This window comes from Pseudophryne corroboree, chromosome 4 (assembly GCF_028390025.1).
Source record: "Pseudophryne corroboree isolate aPseCor3 chromosome 4, aPseCor3.hap2, whole genome shotgun sequence".
In the NCBI taxonomy this organism is placed as follows: domain Eukaryota; kingdom Metazoa; phylum Chordata; class Amphibia; order Anura; family Myobatrachidae; genus Pseudophryne; species Pseudophryne corroboree.
Genome location: NC_086447.1, coordinates 111,985,664 through 112,005,362, shown reverse-complemented (window position 1 = coordinate 112,005,362; position 19,699 = coordinate 111,985,664).

The window sequence follows — 19,699 nt, the reverse complement described above, 5'->3', positions numbered from 1 at the left end:
TGTTTTTTTCCTTTTACATGTTAAATTTTCTGTATGTATATGAAGCCAAATAATTGACTGTGGCTGTTAGGCCGGGCCGGGCAATGACAGTTGGATGTGTTAGCATGCTGCAATTATTTTTTGATCAGGTGACTGCAAAGCGATAATACAGTTGACGCTGTCGGAAAACTTGGTCTCAGCCTGGGGAAGTCAGGATAACCAACCTAGTTAATGCTGACAGAAAAAGACTGTCAATAAAGAGCAAGTCCTAGTCACTGTGTAGTCAGGAGACTGTTTTGTTTATTTAGAGCTGGAAAGTAGAGATGAGCGGGTTCGGTTCCTCGGAATCCGAACCCGCCCGAACTTCATGATTTTTTACACGGATCCGAGCGACTCGGATCTTCCCGCCTTGCTCGGTTAACCCGAGCGCGCCCGAACGTCATCATGACGCTGTCGGATTCTCGCGAGGCTCGGATTCTATTGCGAGACTCGGATTCTATATAAGGAGCCGCGCGTCGCCGCCATTTTACACGTGCATTGAGATTGATAGGAAGAGGACGTGGCTGGCGTCCTCTCCGTTTAGAGAAGAAATAGATAGGAGAGTGAGAGTGAGACAGTGACACTTCATTTACTGGAGCTTAGGAGGAGTACTCAGACAGAGAGTGCAGAATTTTGCTGATAGTATTAGTTAGTTATAGTGACAGAGTGAGACAGTGACACTTCATTTACTGGAGCTTAGGAGGAGTACTCAGACAGAGAGTGCAGAATTTTGCTGATAGTATTAGTTAGTTATACTAGTGACTGACCAGTGACCACCAGTGCAGTTTTATATTATTTAATATAATCCGTTCTCTGCCTGAAAAAACGATACACAGTGACTCAGTCACATACCATATCTGTGCTCAGCCCAGTGTGCTGCTGCATCATCTATGTATAATATCTGACTGTGCTCACACAGCTTAATTGTGGGGGAGACTGGGGAGCAGTTAGGTTATAGCAGGAGCCAGGAGTACATATTAAAATTAAACAGTGCACACTTTTTTTCTGCAGGAGTGCCACTGCCAGTGTGACTGACCAGTGACCTGACCACCAGTATATAGTATACTATATTGTATTGTGAATGTCTGCCTGTAAAAGTTAAACACACGTCGTGTGACTTGTGTGGTGTTTTTTTATTCTATAAAATAAAAAACTCATTCTGCTGACAGACAATGTCCAGCAGGTCCGTCATTATATAATATATACCTGTCCGGCTGCAGTAGTGATATATATATATTTTTTATATCATTATTTATCATCCAGTCGCAGCAGACACAGTACGGTAGTTCACGGCTGTAGCTACCTCTGTGTCGGCACTCGGCAGTCCGTCCATAATTGTATACCACCTACCCGTGGCTTTTTTTTTCTTTCTTCTTTATACATACTACATCTCATTATCATCCAGTCTATATTAGCAGCAGACACAGTACAGTACGGTAGTCCACGGCTGTAGCTACCTCTGTGTCGGCACTCGGCAGTCCGTCCATAATTGTATACCACCTACCCGTGGTTTTATTTTTCTTTCTTCTTTATACATACTACATCTCATTATCATCCAGTCTATATTAGCAGCAGACACAGTACAGTACGGTAGTCCACGGCTGTAGCTACCTCTGTGTCGGCACTCGGCAGTCCGTCCATAATTGTATACCACCTACCCGTGTTTTTTTTTTTCTTTCTTCTTTATACATACTACATCTCATTATCAACCAGTCTATATTAGCAGCAGACACAGTACGGTAGTCCACGGCTGTAGCTACCTCTGTGTCGGCACTCGGCAGTCCGTCCATAATTGTATACCACCTACCCGTGGTTTTTTTTTTCTTTCTTCTTTATACATACTACATCTCATTATCATCCAGTCTATATTAGCAGCAGACACAGTACAGTACGGTAGTCCACGGCTGTAGCTACCTCTGTGTCGGCACTCGGCAGTCCATCCATAATTGTATACCACCTACCCGTGGTTTTTTTCCCCTTTCTTCTTTATACATACTACATCTCATTATCATCCAGTCTATATTAGCAGCAGACACAGTACAGTACGGTAGTCCACGGCTGTAGCTACCTCTGTGTCGGCACTCGGCAGTCCGTCCATAATTGTATACCACCTACCCGTGGTTTTTTTTTTCTTTCTTCTTTATACATACTACATCTCATTATCATCCAGTCTATATTAGCAGCAGACACAGTACAGTACGGTAGTCCACGGCTGTAGCTACCTCTGTGTCGGCACTCGGCAGTCCATCCATAATTGTATACCACCTACCCGTGGGTTTTTTTTTCTTTCTTCTTTATACATACTACATCTCATTATCATCCAGTCTATATTATCAGCAGACACAGTACAGTACGGTAGTCCACGGCTGTAGCTACCTCTGTGTCGGCACTCGGCAGTCCGTCCATAATTGTATACCACCTACCCGTGTTTTTTTTTCTTTCTTCTTTATACATACTACATCTCATTATCAACCAGTCTATATTAGCAGCAGACACAGTACGGTAGTCCACGGCTGTAGCTACCTCTGTGTCGGCACTCGGCAGTCCGTCCATAATTGTATACCACCTACCCGTGGTTTTTTTTTCCTTTCTTCTTTATACATACTACATCTCATTATCATCCAGTCTATATTAGCAGCAGACACAGTACAGTACGGTAGTCCACGGCTGTAGCTACCTCTGTGTCGGCACTCGGCAGTCCGTCCATAATTGTATACCACCTACCCGTGGTTTTTTTTTTCTTTCTTCTTTATACATACTACATCTCATTATCATCCAGTCTATATTAGCAGCAGACACAGTACAGTACGGTAGTCCACGGCTGTAGCTACCTCTGTGTCGGCACTCGGCAGTCCGTCCATAATTGTATACCACCTACCCGTGGTTTTTTTTTTCTTTCTTCTTTATACATACTACATCTCATTATCATCCAGTCTATATTAGCAGCAGACACAGTACAGTACGGTAGTCCACGGCTGTAGCTACCTCTGTGTCGGCACTCGGCAGTCCATCCATAATTGTATACTAGTATCCATCCATCTCCATTGTTTACCTGAGGTGCCTTTTAGTTGTGCCTATTAAAATATGGAGAACAAAAATGTTGAGGTTCCAAAATTAGGGAAAGATCAAGATCCACTTCCACCTCGTGCTGAAGCTGCTGCCACTAGTCATGGCCGAGACGATGAAATGCCAGCAACGTCGTCTGCCAAGGCCGATGCCCAATGGCATAGTACAGAGCATGTCAAATCCAAAACACCAAATATCAGTAAAAAAAGGACTCCAAAACCTAAAATAAAATTGTCGGAGGAGAAGCGTAAACTTGCCAATATGCCATTTACCACACGGAGTGGCAAGGAACGGCTGAGGCCCTGGCCTATGTTCATGGCTAGTGGTTCAGCTTCACATGATGATGGAGGCACTCAGCCTCTCGCTAGAAAAATGAAAAGACTCAAGCTGGCAAAAGCAGTAGCACCGCAAAGAACTGTGCGTTCTTCGAAATCCCAAATCCACAAGGAGAGTCCAATTGTGTCGGTTGCGATGCCTGACCTTCCCAACACTGGACGTGAAGAGCATGCGCCTTCCACCATTTGCACGCCCCCTGCAAGTGCTGGAAGGAGCACCCGCAGTCCAGTTCCTGATAGTCAGATTGAAGATGTCAGTGTTGAAGTACACCAGGATGAGGAGGATATGGGTGTTGCTGGCGCTGGGGAGGAAATTGACCAGGAGGATTCTGATGGTGAGGTGGTTTGTTTAAGTCAGGCACCCGGGGAGACACCTGTTGTCCGTGGGAGGAATATGGCCGTTGACATGCCTGGTGAAAATACCAAAAAAATCAGCTCTTCGGTGTGGAAGTATTTCACCAGAAATGCGGACAACATTTGTCAAGCCGTGTGTTCCCTTTGTCAAGCTGTAATAAGTAGGGGTAAGGACGTTAACCACCTCGGAACATCCTCCCTTATACGTCACCTGCAGCGCATTCATAATAAGTCAGTGACAAGTTCAAAAACTTTGGCCGACAGCGGAAGCAGTCCACTGACCAGTAAATCCCTTCCTCTTGTAACCAAGCTCACGCAAACCACCCCACCAACTCCCTCAGTGTCAATTTCCTCCTTCCCCAGGAATGCCAATAGTCCTGCAGGCCATGTCACTGGCAATTCTGACGAGTCCTCTCCTGCCTGGGATTCCTCCGATGCATCCTTGCGTGTAACGCCTACTGCTGCTGGCGCTGCTGTTGTTGCTGCTGGGAGTCGATGGTCATCCCAGAGGGGAAGTCGTAAGCCCACTTGTACTACTTCCAGTAAGCAATTGACTGTCCAACAGTCCTTTGCGAGGAAGATGAAATATCACAGCAGTCATCCTGCTGCAAAGCGGATAACTGAGGCCTTGACAACTATGTTGGTGTTAGACGTGCGTCCGGTATCCGCCGTTAGTTCACAGGGAACTAGACAATTTATTGAGGCAGTGTGCCCCCGTTACCAAATACCATCTAGGTTCCACTTCTCTAGGCAGGCGATACCGAGAATGTACACGGACGTCAGAAAAAGACTCACCAGTGTCCTAAAAAATGCAGTTGTACCCAATGTCCACTTAACCACGGACATGTGGACAAGTGGAGCAGGGCAGGGTCAGGACTATATGACTGTGACAGCCCACTGGGTAGATGTATGGACTCCCGCCGCAAGAACAGCAGCGACGGCACCAGTAGCAGCATCTCGCAAACGCCAACTCTTTCCTAGGCAGGCTACGCTTTGTATCACCGCTTTCCAGAATACGCACACAGCTGAAAACCTCTTACGGCAACTGAGGAAGATCATCGCGGAATGGCTTACCCCAATTGGACTCTCCTGTGGATTTGTGGCATCGGACAACGCCAGCAATATTGTGTGTGCATTAAATATGGGCAAATTCCAGCACGTCCCATGTTTTGCACATACCTTGAATTTGGTGGTGCAGAATTTTTTAAAAAACGACAGGGGCGTGCAAGAGATGCTGTCGGTGGCCAGAAGAATTGCGGGACACTTTCGGCGTACAGGCACCACGTACAGAAGACTGGAGCACCACCAAAAACTACTGAACCTGCCCTGCCATCATCTGAAGCAAGAAGTGGTAACGAGGTGGAATTCAACCCTCTATATGCTTCAGAGGTTGGAGGAGCAGCAAAAGGCCATTCAAGCCTATACAATTGAGCATGATATAGGAGGTGGAATGCACCTGTCTCAAGTGCAGTGGAGAATGATTTCAACGTTGTGCAAGGTTCTGATGCCCTTTGAACTTGCCACACGTGAAGTCAGTTCAGACACTGCCAGCCTGAGTCAGGTCATTCCCCTCATCAGGCTTTTGCAGAAGAAGCTGGAGACATTGAAGGAGGAGCTAACACGGAGCGATTCCGCTAGGCATGTGGGACTTGTGGATGGAGCCCTTAATTCGCTTAACAAGGATTCACGGGTGGTCAATCTGTTGAAATCAGAGCACTACATTTTGGCCACCGTGCTCGATCCTAGATTTAAAACCTACCTTGGATCTCTCTTTCCGGCAGACACAAGTCTGCTGGGGTTGAAAGACCTGCTGGTGAGAAAATTGTCAAGTCAAGCGGAACGCGACCTGTCAACATCTCCTCCTTCACATTCTCCCGCAACTGGGGGTGCGAGGAAAAGGCTCAGAATTCCGAGCCCACCCGCTGGCGGTGATGCAGGGCAGTCTGGAGCGACTGCTGATGCTGACATCTGGTCCGGACTGAAGGACCTGACAACGATTACGGTCATGTCGTCTACTGTCACTGCATATGATTCTCTCAACATTGAAAGAATGGTGGAGGATTATATGAGTGACCGCATCCAAGTAGGCACGTCACACAGTCCGTACTTATACTGGCAGGAAAAAGAGGCAATTTGGAGGCCCTTGCACAAACTGGCTTTATTCTACCTAAGTTGCCCTCCCACAAGTGTGTACTCCGAAAGAGTGTTTAGTGCCGCCGCTCACCTTGTCAGCAATCGGCGTACGAGGTTACATCCAGAAAATGTGGAGAAGATGATGTTCATTAAAATGAATTATAATCAATTCCTCCGCGGAGACATTGACCAGCAGCAATTGCCTCCACAAAGTACACAGGGAGCTGAGATGGTGGATTCCAGTGGGGACGAATTGATAATCTGTGAGGAGGGGGATGTACACGGTGATATATCGGAGGATGATGATGAGGTGGACATCTTGCCTCTGTAGAGCCAGTTTGTGCAAGGAGAGATTAATTGCTTCTTTTTTGGGGGGGGTCCAAACCAACCCGTCATATCAGTCACAGTCGTGTGGCAGACCCTGTCACTGAAATGATGGGTTGGTTAAAGTGTGCATGTCCTGTTTTGTTTATACAACATAAGGGTGGGTGGGAGGGCCCAAGGACAATTCCATCTTGCACCTCTTTTTTCTTTTATTTTTCTTTGCGTCATGTGCTGTTTGGGGAGGGTTTTTTGGAAGGGACATCCTGCGTGACACTGCAGTGCCACTCCTAGATGGGCCCGGTGTTTGTGTCGGCCACTAGGGTCGCTTATCTTACTCACACAGTCAGCTACCTCATTGCGCCTCTTTTTTTCTTTGCGTCATGTGCTGTTTGGGGAGGGTTTTTTGGAAGGGACATCCTGCGTGACACTGCAGTGCCACTCCTAGATGGGCCCGGTGTTTGTGTCGGCCACTAGGGTCGCTTATCTTACTCACACAGCGACCTCGGTGCAAATTTTAGGACTAAAAATAATATTGTGAGGTGTGAGGTATTCAGAATAGACTGAAAATGAGTGGAAATTATGGTTTTTGAGGTTAATAATACTTTGGGATCAAAATGACCCCCAAATTCTATGATTTAAGCTGTTTTTTAGTGTTTTTTGAAAAAAACACCCGAATCCAAAACACACCCGAATCCGACAAAAAAAATTCGGTGAGGTTTTGCCAAAACGCGGTCGAACCCAAAACACGGCCGCGGAACCGAACCCAAAACCAAAACACAAAACCCGAAAAATTTCCGGCGCTCATCTCTACTGGAAAGGCGCCATGTATTATAGTAATGCGTTGCATGAGAACTGCAACTACTTACCATTATCACATGTTAATGAAATTAGCAGTGAGTGATCCTGGCAGGCACTGGTGCTGGGAGTGGCTGCAGGAGAAGACACATTTGTACCCCCTTGTGGATTAGTTATTTTATCTGTACTACAAGTGTGATACCCTTGTAACTTACGGAGTGGAGTTGGTGCAATGCATACACAGTGGAGGTACCTTGATGTACAGTATGGTCCTCTTCTGAAAATATTGTACATTGTCCTAGCAGAGAGGCAAGGTTTTCCCCCAGGGCAACAGAGACAGAGACATTGATATGATGCAAAAGGATTACACAGTTTACAATGATCTAAATAATGAAAGCTATATCTTACACTTACAATTAAATCTTACAAAAAACAATAGTAAATGAAGCAATTATACTAGCCATCTGCATGTAAATCTGCCTTTGTCCCTGCCATTGTAAATGGCATTAAAGGGAAAGTATGCCTTTTTGCAGATGACACATAGGTATGCAACAGGGTAGACACCTGGAGGGGTAAAAAAATGATTGAGGATCTAGGTATTCTCATTGAATGGTCAAGAGTGTGGCAATTACAGTTTAATGCCCAAAAATGCAAAATCCTCCATTTGAGTCTCAAAAATCCAAAGGATAAATATAGTATTAATGGCACTATACTGGAAACTACTGAGGAGGGAAGGGATCTAGGAGTCACTATTTCACTTAAAGGCAGGTAAGCAATGTAACAAAGCAATGAGGAAGGCTAGTCAGATGCTTGGCTACATTAGGAGAGGAATCGGCAGCAGAAAGAAAGAAGTAATAATGCCACTGTATAGGTCATTGGTACGGCCTCATCTAGAACACTGTGTTCAGTTCTGGAGGCCATATCTTCAGAAGGATATTAATACGTTAGAGACCGTACAAAGAAGGGCAACTAAAATGGTGATGGCCTACATCACACAAAATATAGGGTTAGGCTGCAGTTAGAGTAGGATTAGGATTTGGATGCTGTTAGTTTTAGGCAGCAGATAAAGTAGGGTTAGGATTAGGCTGTGGTTAGGGTTAGGCTGTAGTTAGGGTAGTGTTAGTATGTGGATGCGGTTAGGGTTAGGCAACAAATAATGAAGGGTTAGGATTAGGTTGTGGTTAGGGTTAGGCAGCAGTTAGAGTAGGATTAGGATTTGGATGCTGTTAGGGTTAGGCAGCAGATAAAATATGATTAGGATTAGGCTGTGGTTAGGGTTAGGCTGTAGATAGAGTAGTGTTAGTATGTGGATGCGGTTAGGGTTAGGCAGCAAATAAGGAAGGGTTAGGATTAGGTTGTGGTTAGGGTTAGGCAGCAGATAAAGCAGGGTTAGAATTAGGCTGTGGTTAGAGTTAGGCTGTAGTTAGGGTAGTGTTAGTATGTGGATGTGGTTAGGGTTAGGCAGCAAATAAGGAAGGGTTAGGATTAGGTTGTGGTTAGGGTTAGGCAGCAGATAAAGCAGGGTTAGAATTAGGCTGTGGTTAGGGTTAGGCTGTAGTTAGGGTAGTGTTAGTTAGTATGTGGATGTGGTTAGGGTTAGGCAGCAAATAAGGAAGGGTTAGGATTAGGTTATGGTTAGGGTTAGGCAGCAGTTAGAGTAGGATTAGGATTTGGATGCTGTTAGGGTTAGGCAGCAGATAAGGTATGATTAGGATTAGGCTGTGGTTAGGATTAGGCTGTAGTTAGCGTGTTGGCTCTGCCTACAGTTGGTTAGGTGTCGCCCATGTGAGGCCACTTCCAGAAATTTTCCACTGACACTTTTAGTCCCAAATCTGCCCGTCTGTGTGACTGTTTAGTCAGCCCCCTGTTACCTCCCAGTCAGTGCTAGAAACATGCCTTACAATTCTGCTACCACAAATCCAAATATATGCACCTTTGTGACCATAATCTTTAAAAAAAAAAAGCATATAGAATTATATTAGTTTTGTTAACAAATATCAAACAAATGTCGTAAATTTTGTTACTTGTTTTATACTATCTTATTGCACTGTCACATGCAGAGACAAAAAAAAATAGAAACTGCAATTAGAATTTAATTGAAAAAAAGTTAATGGGATAAATGTAAACCTGCCAAATCCTGCAGTACACTGACTGTAATTGCACTTAATTGTACATATTTGTATTTTTTTTTCCCATGTAAGCTATTACATTTATGTTGGAACAAATTTAGCTTGCCAGAAAAATATTATGCAAGAATATAATATAATATCCATAATAATTAGTCAATAAAATAACTGTGGGAGCAAAAATATTTCATGAAATGTTATGGCAGTAACACTTTCTATCGCTATTTCACTAAGTAATATTACATGTCATTATAGAAAAAAAAATATTGTTTATAATTATATACATTTAGAACATTTGTAATAAACAGATTACATGAACAATAGTATTTTGGTAAGAAGGTAAGACAGGGCAAAAAGAGGTACATTAATAAGCAGTAGTTTTTCAGTATCTAACACAGGGACCATTGCTAGAACCATGGATAGCACCATGGATAGCAGAACATCTACATCACCAAAAATCCTCAAAACGAAATCCATCAGTGAACTGTGGGCCTAGGTGGTTATTCCGAGTTGATCGCAGCCAGCAACTTTTAGGTGCTGCTGCGATCAATAGTCCACGCCTATGGGGGAGTATATTTAGCTTAGCAGGGCTGCGATCGCTTGTGCAGCCCTGCTAAGCTAAAAAAATTTCAAGCAGTTTCAGAGTAGCCCTGGACATACTTACCCTGTGCGATGATCCCTGCGATGCTGAAGCTGCTTCTGATGTCAGACATCCGCCCTCCGTTGGTCTGGAGACGCCTGCGTTTTTCAATCCACTCCCCGAAAACGTCCGCCAACGCTGTGGAGACGCCCAGGACCACCTTCTTCCTGTCAATCTTCTTAGCGGTCCGCTCTGCGACCGCTTTGTTCGCTGGACACTACATAACCTGGCGCAATGTCACGCACGCGCAATGCGGCCGCCGCGCATGCGCATTCCGCACCCATTCGCACCGCAGCGAGAAACCGCTGTGTACGAACGGGTCGGAATGACCCCCCTAATTCATTACAAATTGCAAATGTGAGATTGCACGCAGTGAGTGATTATCGGTAAACTGCACATGTGCTGCAAATGCATTGCGCGTGTGCGTAGGGTACAATGCGATCACCTTGCGTATGCAGCCTAATCGTAAAGTGAATGCATTGTGATTGACAGGAAGTGACCGTTTGTGGGTGGTAACATGGCGTTTCTGGAGAGTGGTCGGGAGAACGTAAGCATGTCATGGCCATTTTTGGGGTGTGTATCTGACATCATCTGCAAACGCTGCATTCAAAAACATGGCGCCCGGCGCGTCTGCATTCTCATTGATTTGAGTATGCTGGGGTTACAGTAGCCGCAAATGACGATTGTGTGCTTTTTTTGCGTATGCATTGCGATTCTGCATCGGTGGGCATCTTTTATCCTTTCTGGGCGGCTCTTCACATGCGAATTTTAACAATAGCAGATTTATGAACATCGCTATCTCAGCCTCAATAGCGATCCATAGTGAATCAGGCCCTGTAATAGCTTATGTAGAGTGTAAGACAGTGACGGACTCGGGCCTCAATTCGGTCCTGGCATCTGTGGACACGCGCGCATCACGGGGGGGCACACTGCACGACGTATGGAGGCATGCCGTGAGTCATGGGGGTGTGGACTCGCAGCTCGTCCACATTACCATGACAATGGTTGCTGCGGGGCAGGGCGCGCAACAGGGCTGGGGGCGTGGACTCGTGGCACGCCCCCGTTTCCATGGAGACCATGGAACCAGAGAGCCGGAGGCTGCGTTGCGCGCGGCCTTCCCAGCTCCCTGAGTGACCAATTCAGCCCACCTGCCCATCGGCCCTTCTAGCATGTGCCAGAAGTGCCAGATGGCCAGTCCGGCCATGGTGTAAGATAAAGAAATAATGGGGTCTATGTACTAAGCCTTGGAGGGAGATAAAGTGTACGGATATAAAGTACCAGACAATCATATCCGAGCTGCCACGTTACAGGCTGTGTTTGAAAAATGACGGGAGCTGGTTGGTTGGTAGATTGGAGGAGAAAATTGCATGAAAAACTGCTCCAAAACCTTTAAATCAGTTTTAGTTTTTTTAGTAATCAAGATCGCATTTCCCATGCTTATAATGGGAAATGCAATCTGGCCAAAATAAAAAAAAATAAAAAATTGTGAAAAAATACCGCAGTGAGCCCTGTGATAAATATGCCAGCATCAGCTGCCGTAATCACAGAGCTCACTGCGGATCCTGTGGGGAAAGCTGTGCGTGGAGCCAGCAGTGTAATCAACTATGTGTGTCCAATGGACACATAAGCTGATCACTGTGTAAAAAAAAAACAATCATGCTAACCTACTCAGGGACCGGTGATCGTTGCTCCAGTGCATGCTGACGGTCATCGGGGCTCCCTGCTGCTCCTGTGACCTTTGGTGCAGTAAAGTGATGCTGCAAAACACCAGCTCACTTTACAGCACTGGAGTTCACAGAAGCAGGGAGCCCCGATGACTGCCAGCCCTCCAACCACTGAACCCGGGGTTTGGTGAGTATGATCAGTGGTGGGGAGGTCGCAGTGTGTGTGTGTGTGTGTGTGTGTGTGTGTGTGAGGGGGTCATAGCGATGGAAAGGGAGGTGCCGATAGCGATGTCGGCGATGGTGCATGCGCAGCCATTACTCTGGGTATTTTTCACAAAAAATTCCCCCGATTTGGCTGCGGAGTAGCATCTCAGGGACAGAGTTTTCTCACAAGCTTGGTCTCTGCATGCGATTATTGATACATCCATAATCAATAATTGCACTCCAGATTGGGTCAATTTTACCACCTGAAATCCACATCCTCAGATGCGGATGGTGATAAATAGGCTTCTAATTGGGCTCACATCTACTGTATAGTCTTACAAAACCTTTTTATGTTATATTATTTTGATCAATAAATTAATGAAATAGTATACCCTGTTGTGTGTTGTTTACCTATTTTGATGACTTAGATGTATAGGCATGTGCATGAGATGTGCAGGGTATGTGAAGGCATACACTATAGTCATCCCTAACACCTACTGTAGCTAAATCGTTTCTTCCCAACATCTCAGCCGGTTCCTAGGGAAGAAGCAGGCTCTTTTTGAATCCAAGATGGCTGATGTGAAAGTGCTGTATCTGAGTTGAGCACTTTCACATCACCATCTGGAATTTAAAATGCCTCCTTCCTAGGAGCCGGCTGAGATTCTGGTACAGGATCAGTGACCACCGTCCAGCACATATTGTAAGTATATTACTGTATGTCCAGAGGGAGGCAAGAAAAGTCTATGTCCCATGGATGGATGGGGTCAATGTTAAGTGATCTCTAGCATTTGACAGATTGAATGACTTTCCTGTGACTACTATTTTACAGTAGCTACAAAATGGCCGCCTCCACGGTGTAGGTGATTGGGCTCTTTTTAATAACAACAACTCCCTCAGCAAGGCAGATTACAGCTGGGAGGGTTAAATCACTCAGTAATGTGTTGGAATTCTGTGCAAGATACAGTAAACAGACCCAATTGTCTGTGAGTGTTTATATATACAGTAGGAGAGCCTGTGTAGTGTCTAATATTCTAATGCCCTCTGCCAGATCCTATAATATCCACCTGTCCCTGCTTATGTCAGGTGCAATGCTTTTTAAACCATTCTGAAATGACACAGAACGATATTTAACCACTTGGTTTCACGAGCGTAACTTTCAGAACAGCACAGTCTTAATTTTATTCTGCATTTGGCTGCAGAATTTTCTCTGTTGCTCCAATGAAAAAACAAGTGCAAACCAATGGCCATTAGGAGACAGAAAACTGTCGATATGTGTGTACTATTTGTAGTGGAATACAGGTCATAAATAGTAGACACCAGCGGAATCCAGATACAGCAGACAACAGGGGCGTAACTGTTAGTGTATGGTGCGCTCTGTCTCCTTCTACATAGAAGTCTGTGTGCGCATCCCCTAGTGTTAATCCCCTTGTGCCAAGTGTGACTCGGAGGCGGAGCTATGTGATGTAATCCCCTGCTCCTCCATTTTAGAGAGACTAAGAGGTCTATTTATTAACATTATTTTTACTAAAATAATGTGAAAAGGGGGGTTTTCACACCCTTTTCACATTATTTTAGTATCACCTGAATGTATTAATGGGCATTTGGAGCAGTTCATGAAAAACTGCTACAAACCCTTTAATTTGTTGTTTTTTAGTAAGCCACATCACATTCCCCATACTTATAATGGGAAATGCGATCTGACCAGATTTACTAAAAAAAAAAAAATGTGAAAAAGAATACCGCAGTGTGCCCTGTGATAATCTCACCAGCTCAGGCTGGCGAGATCACAGGACAGCACTGCAATAGGGAGGCAGAGAAAGCTGAGAGGGACCTGTCTCCAGTGATCAGCTATGTTTGTCCTGAAAATAAAAGAAATTAAAAAGTAAAAACAAAAAAAATCATACTCATCTGTCCAGGGAGCCGGTGTCCGCTGCTCCAGTGAGTGATGCCGGACGCTGGGTCCCCCATATGCTACACCGTGACCCCGGTGCAGTAAAGTGATGCTGCAAAGTGGCAGCACACTTTGCAGCACCGGGGGTCACCGCAGCACACAGGATCCGGCGCCCAGCAGCCCAGCAGAAGCAGCGTGGACTGGCTCTCAGGACAGGTGAGTATGTTATCCAACTGGGGGGGTCCATGGCATACGGGGGTATTCGGGACGGGGGGGTGTCGACTGGGCAACGGTGATAGCGGCAGGGGCGGCACATGCGCAGCAGGACATCGGGGGATTTTTTATGAAAAATACCCCGTGGATGCTGCAGAGAGGCATCACAGGGACAGAGCTTGACCGCAAGCTCTGTCCCTGCATGCGATAATTGATACATCCCTGCGATGTAATCATTTATCGCAGTGCAAGTTTGGGCAATATTATCACATGACATCCGCATCCAAGATGCGGATGGTGATAAATAGGCCCCTACGGGGAACATTTACTAAGCAGTGATAAAAGTGGAGAAGTGAGCCAGTGGAGAAGTTGCCCATGGCAACCAATCAGCATTGACGTAAAATTTATAATTTGCATACTATAAAAGTATACAGAGCAGCTGATTGGTGACCATGGACAATTTCTCCACTGGCTCACTTCTATTAACTTATCACTGCTTAGTAAATGTCTGCCTAAGTCCTTATAGTGAATGCAAGCATGCAGAGCTGAGACCGGGAGTGGATCTCAGCTACAGAGACTTACAGCGTTCCTTTGCATGTATCGCGGCTCCAGAGCTGACGCTGAGCCGGGCGCTACATCTTCTCTACAGCGGGAGTCAGACTGCATGGCTGTGCGGTCCTCCATCTGTCATCCACCGGAGAAAAACTCCTAATAAGTACCACTACCACTGCTGTTACCTTGTGTGATGAAAGGGGCCCAATTACCTATATCAATACTGCATCTGAGTTACCTGTTTATTGACTAAACCTGCATTACTGTTTAAGACCATTAAGTGTGTGGGCTGACGTCAGTGCTCCAGGCCATCCAATACACTCTGCCAACAGTTTATGAGTCCAGTCCCATGCCCCAGACCCGTGTGACTAAAGATTAACTCCTAGTGCTTTTGAATAATCACACAGATAAAGTTAAAGTGACATTTTATACAAGTGCAGAAAGGATGTATAACACAGGACACAGCATGAACTTTGCTAAGCTGAAAGGTTCAGAGAACTATGCTACTTGGAAGTTTGCCATGGAGATGCAGCTTAAGCGGGAAAAGTTGTGGAAGGTCATAATAGACACAGGAGCAGGTCCAAATCCAGATGATGTAGACAGAGCCATCGGGACAATAGGTTTAGCTGTGGAGCAGCATGTCTATTTAGTAGTCAGTGGGAAAGTGTCAGCTAAGGACATTTGGACAGCCCTGCAAAATGCATATGAAGACAAAGGTCTAATGAGAAGGATAAGTTTGAGACACATGCTATATGGAATGAAGCTGAGTGCCTGCAAGGACATGAGTGATTACATTGATAACTTATTGCTGATAGCTCAGCAGTTGGCATCTGTGGGGGCACAGGTGGACAAGGAAGAAGTGGCAATAGCTATGTTACAGAATCTGACGCCAGAATTTGATTTTTTTGGTGGTTGCTTTAGAGTCAAATGACACTAAGCTGACAACAGAGATTGTAAGGGCCAAGTTGCTGCAGTTCCAAGGACGTATTCCTGTCGAGACCATAGCTGGGGGTTCTGCCTTGATCACAAAGGGCACAAAGTCTAAATAGCACAAATTGAAATGTTTTGTATGTCACAAGATAGGACATAAAGCTTCAGATTGCAGAATGATAAAGGACATTGGTGCGCAGAAGGAGTGTGACAAACCAAACGAGTCAGCACTGAATGTAGCAGACAGTCACATGAAGGATTGCTGGTACATGGACTCGGGGGCCACTAGACATTTCAGTTGCAATATGCATTGGTTCAATTCTTTAACACTGTGTGCTCACACTACAGTTACAGGGATTGGAAATAATGTCCTTACTGCATCACAAGCTGGGACAATCACAGTCCATTTAAGAATTGGAGGAGAAACAGTTGTTACAGATATCCAAGATGTGTTGTACGTGCCTGATTTAGGAAGTAATCTCATTGCTATCAGCGTCCTGGAGAAGAAAGGCTATAGAGTCCAATTTCAGAAGTGTAAATGTATGGTGAAGAAAAAAAGAGGGACTGTTATTGCTTCAGCAACCTGGTGCAACCAACTATATGTCCTGGACACTAATGAGTGTACTGCAATGATGGCTACCGATGAAAACAGTCAATGGAGCTGTGGCACAAACGCTTGGGTCATCTGGGATATGATAATGTCCAGAAACTGCTAGATGGAATGGTAACAAGGATCACCGTGAGCAGCGCTGAAAAACCCATGTGTGAGAGTTGCATAAAAGGCAAGCAAACTCACAACCCATTTTCAAAGTCAGACACCGCTAGCTCTAGTGCACACAGACATGTGTGGTCCAATGGAGGAAGAATCAATCAGTGGCTACAGGTATTTCAAGACTCTCATTGATGATGCCACAAGAATGACACATGTGTACTTCATTAAAGAAAAGAGTGAAGTCGTCAACAAAACTGTGGAATACAAAAATCTGGTGGAGAATCAGACAGGTCTGAAACTAAAAATCCTGAGATCAGACAATAGTGGAGAGTATGATAATAAAGTCCTAGCTGCATTCCTTAGGAAATATGGCATAAAGCATCAGCTAACAATTGCCTACACACCTGAACAGAATGACATGAGCGGGCAAACCGCACAATTGTTGAAAGAGCACGGACTAAGCTAAGTGATGCTGGACTGGAAAAGAAGTTTTGAGCAGAAGCAGTATTTACTGCAGTATACCTAAAGAATTGTGCACCTACAGTGGCCATCAAAGGCAAAACGCCACTGTAGGCATGGTCCAGGAAAAAGCCAAGTGTCAGTTATCTTCGTGTCTTTGGGAGCAAAGCATTTGCACATATACCAAAGGAGAAAAGGAGAAAGCTAGATCCAAAATCCATAGAATGTATAATGCTCAGATACTGCAAATAAAGCAAAGGATACAGACTTTGGGATGTTACAAATAAATGTCTTCTTAAATCCAGAGATGTGTCATTCTACGAGACAGCACCACTAACTGGAGCAGTGGAGCAACAAGAAAATGTATCTTTGGATGTACAGGCAGCAGAAAGCATGTCTGAATCTGAGAGTGTCAAAGCCGACAAGTTAGGGGACAGAAGTTCCATGAGGAGCAACAAAGGTGTTCCAGCCAAGAAATACAGTAAGGAGTATGCAAACATAGCTTACTGTGAACCTCAAAACATAGAAGCAAAGTCAAGCAGTGATAGGACAGAGTGGAAGTCAGCAATTGATACAGAACTGTCAGCAATAAATGATAACAGTACATGGACTATGGTTGATAGACCAAGTGACCGTAAAACGATTAAAAAACAAGTGGGTTTTCTGCAAGAAGTTGAACGCAGATGGAACAGTAGCTCGTTACAAAGCCCACCTTGTTGCCAAGGGATACACCCAGAAGTATGGAATCGATTACGGAGAGATCTACTTACCAGTTGCAAGGTATAGCACCTTAAGGTTAGTGATTGCTATTGTTACACTACATAGTTACATACTGTAGTTGTTGAGGTTGAAAAAAGACAAATGTCCATCAAGTTCAACCTGTATTACAACATTTTATATCATTTAAATGTTGTATCCTTGGATATTTCTTTCAATTAGGAATTATTCTAGTCCATTTTTAAACTTAATAATTGAGTCCACCATTACTACCTTCTCTGGCAGAGAATTCCAAATCCTTACTGCTCTTATAGTGAAGAACCCTTTTCTCCGTTGTGTATGAAATTTTATTTCTTCTAACCTTAGGGGGTGTTCCCGTGTCCTGTGTAGCGTTTTTTTTTTTTAAACAGATCATCTGATAAATCCTTTGTAGCTTTTTTGTATCTTTACCCCCACTCGAAATCTCAACCCATAATGACTCCACGTTATCTCCAGTCCTCTCGTAAATGACCTCCTTTAAATACGGTTTTAAGAATGGCTTAACATAAAAACAAACACCTTCCTCCTTTTTTATTATTCCTATCTCTCCTGAAGAGGGTGTACCCCTTCATGTTTGCCGTCCAGTCGTGAGAATCATCCTACCATGTTTCTGTAATGCCTATGATATCAAAGTGGTTATTAAGTGCAATTGTTTCTAATTCCCCCATTTTACTTGTTAGGCATCTTGCATTTGCAAGCATACACTTAAGTTTAGTACTTCCCTGATCTGCAAGTTTTGTTGTATACAACGTTTCCTTAGGAACTTGAGTTTTCCTTAATTTACCATCGCTGACTATTTTTCTCCTTTCCCCCCTCTCCACCCCAATTATACTTTATATATCCCTCTTTTCTTCGCTCTCTAGTTGTCCCTCTAATTCTATCTAATCCCTCTCCGAGGCACCTAGTTTAAAATCTCCTCCAACCTTCTAACCATCCTTCTAGCAATCCATTGCTACAAAAAAGATGGTGCCTGACTGAGAAGTCCACCCAGTGTTCCAAGAACACAAACCCCTCCTTGCTATACCAGTCTCCAAACCGCACATTTATCTCCCGAATCTCCCTCTGCCTCTCTGGACTAGTGCATGGCACAGGTAATATTTCAGAGAATATTACCTTAGATGTCCTTGCCTTTAGTTTCTGGCATTGGTCCCTATAATCTTTCTTAAGAACATCCCATCTACCACTAACTTTGTCATTGGTGCCAATGTGCACCAAGACCGCCGGGTCATGCCCAGCCCCTCCCAACAATCTTTCTACCCAGTCTGCAATGTGCATCTCCGAGCACCTGGGAGACAACAGACTGTATTGCATTCACGGTCCCAGTAGCAGATTGCCCTGACTGTCTTCCTGATAATAGAATCCCCTAACACCGCAATCTGACTAGGTACCTTGCTTTTTTCTTATCCCCTTTGAGGGACCGCTCCTCCGGTTGCTGGAGGGAACAGTATCCCCCAGCTCCATCATTTCCTCACTGCCATCCTGACTCTTCGGCCAATCGGGCAAATTTATTGGGGTTTGCCAGTTCAGAAAATGCCCTGCCTCCCCCCTCTTTTTCTTCCTTCTAACCATAACCCAGCTGGCTACCTGATTGTCCTCATTCTCCTCTACCGGTGTCCCCCCCCCCCCCTGCATCTCCTCCACCGTTCTATGTAAGCTCTGCTCGAGATTGTGAATATCCCTCAGTCTTGTAACGGTATGATCTATTGTTATATCAACTAGACTTTGATTCTGCATTCCTGAATGGAGAGTTAGTTGAGGAAATTTACATGCAGCCGCCTGAACACTATGATATGGCTATATTCCAAACTGGGAAAGTATGTCTCTTAAAGAAGTCACTATACGGTTTCAAGCAAAGTGGTCATTGCTGGTATATAAAGTTGGATGCAGTGCTTCTAGAATTGAACTTTGTTAGGTCAGAGACTGATCACTGGCTATACCTCAAAACTATCAAAGAAAAGTTGTTCATCATAGCTGTCTATGGATGATTTACTTCTGGTAGGTCAAGAAGATCACATCACTGACGTCAAGCACCAGCTTAAACAAAGATTCAAGTTGAAAGATCTAGGCCCTGCAAATCATCTAGGTATGAAAATTGTACAAAACCTGCAAGAGGGAACTGTCACAATTGACCAATAAACATACATTGAGGCAATCATTTCCAAATACGGAATGACAGATGCAAAACCAGTGAGTACTCCCATTGATAAAAGTACAAAGATGGTCAAGGCCATGTCACCAAGTAGCAAGGGGAGATAGAGGAAATGCAAGAAATTCCTTATCAAAATGCTATTGGTAGTTTGATGTATGCAAGTATTGGGACACGACCTGACATCAAACATGCAGTGTGTCGGGCAAGCCAGTTCGCAAATAATCCTGGGAGACAACACTGGATTGTAGTAAAGAGGGGCAGCACGGATGGTGTAATGGTTAGCATTACTGCCTCACAGCATTGAGGTCACGGGTTTGAATCCCACCATGGCCCCAACTGTGCAGAGTTTGTATATTCTCCCTGTACTTGGATTTCCTC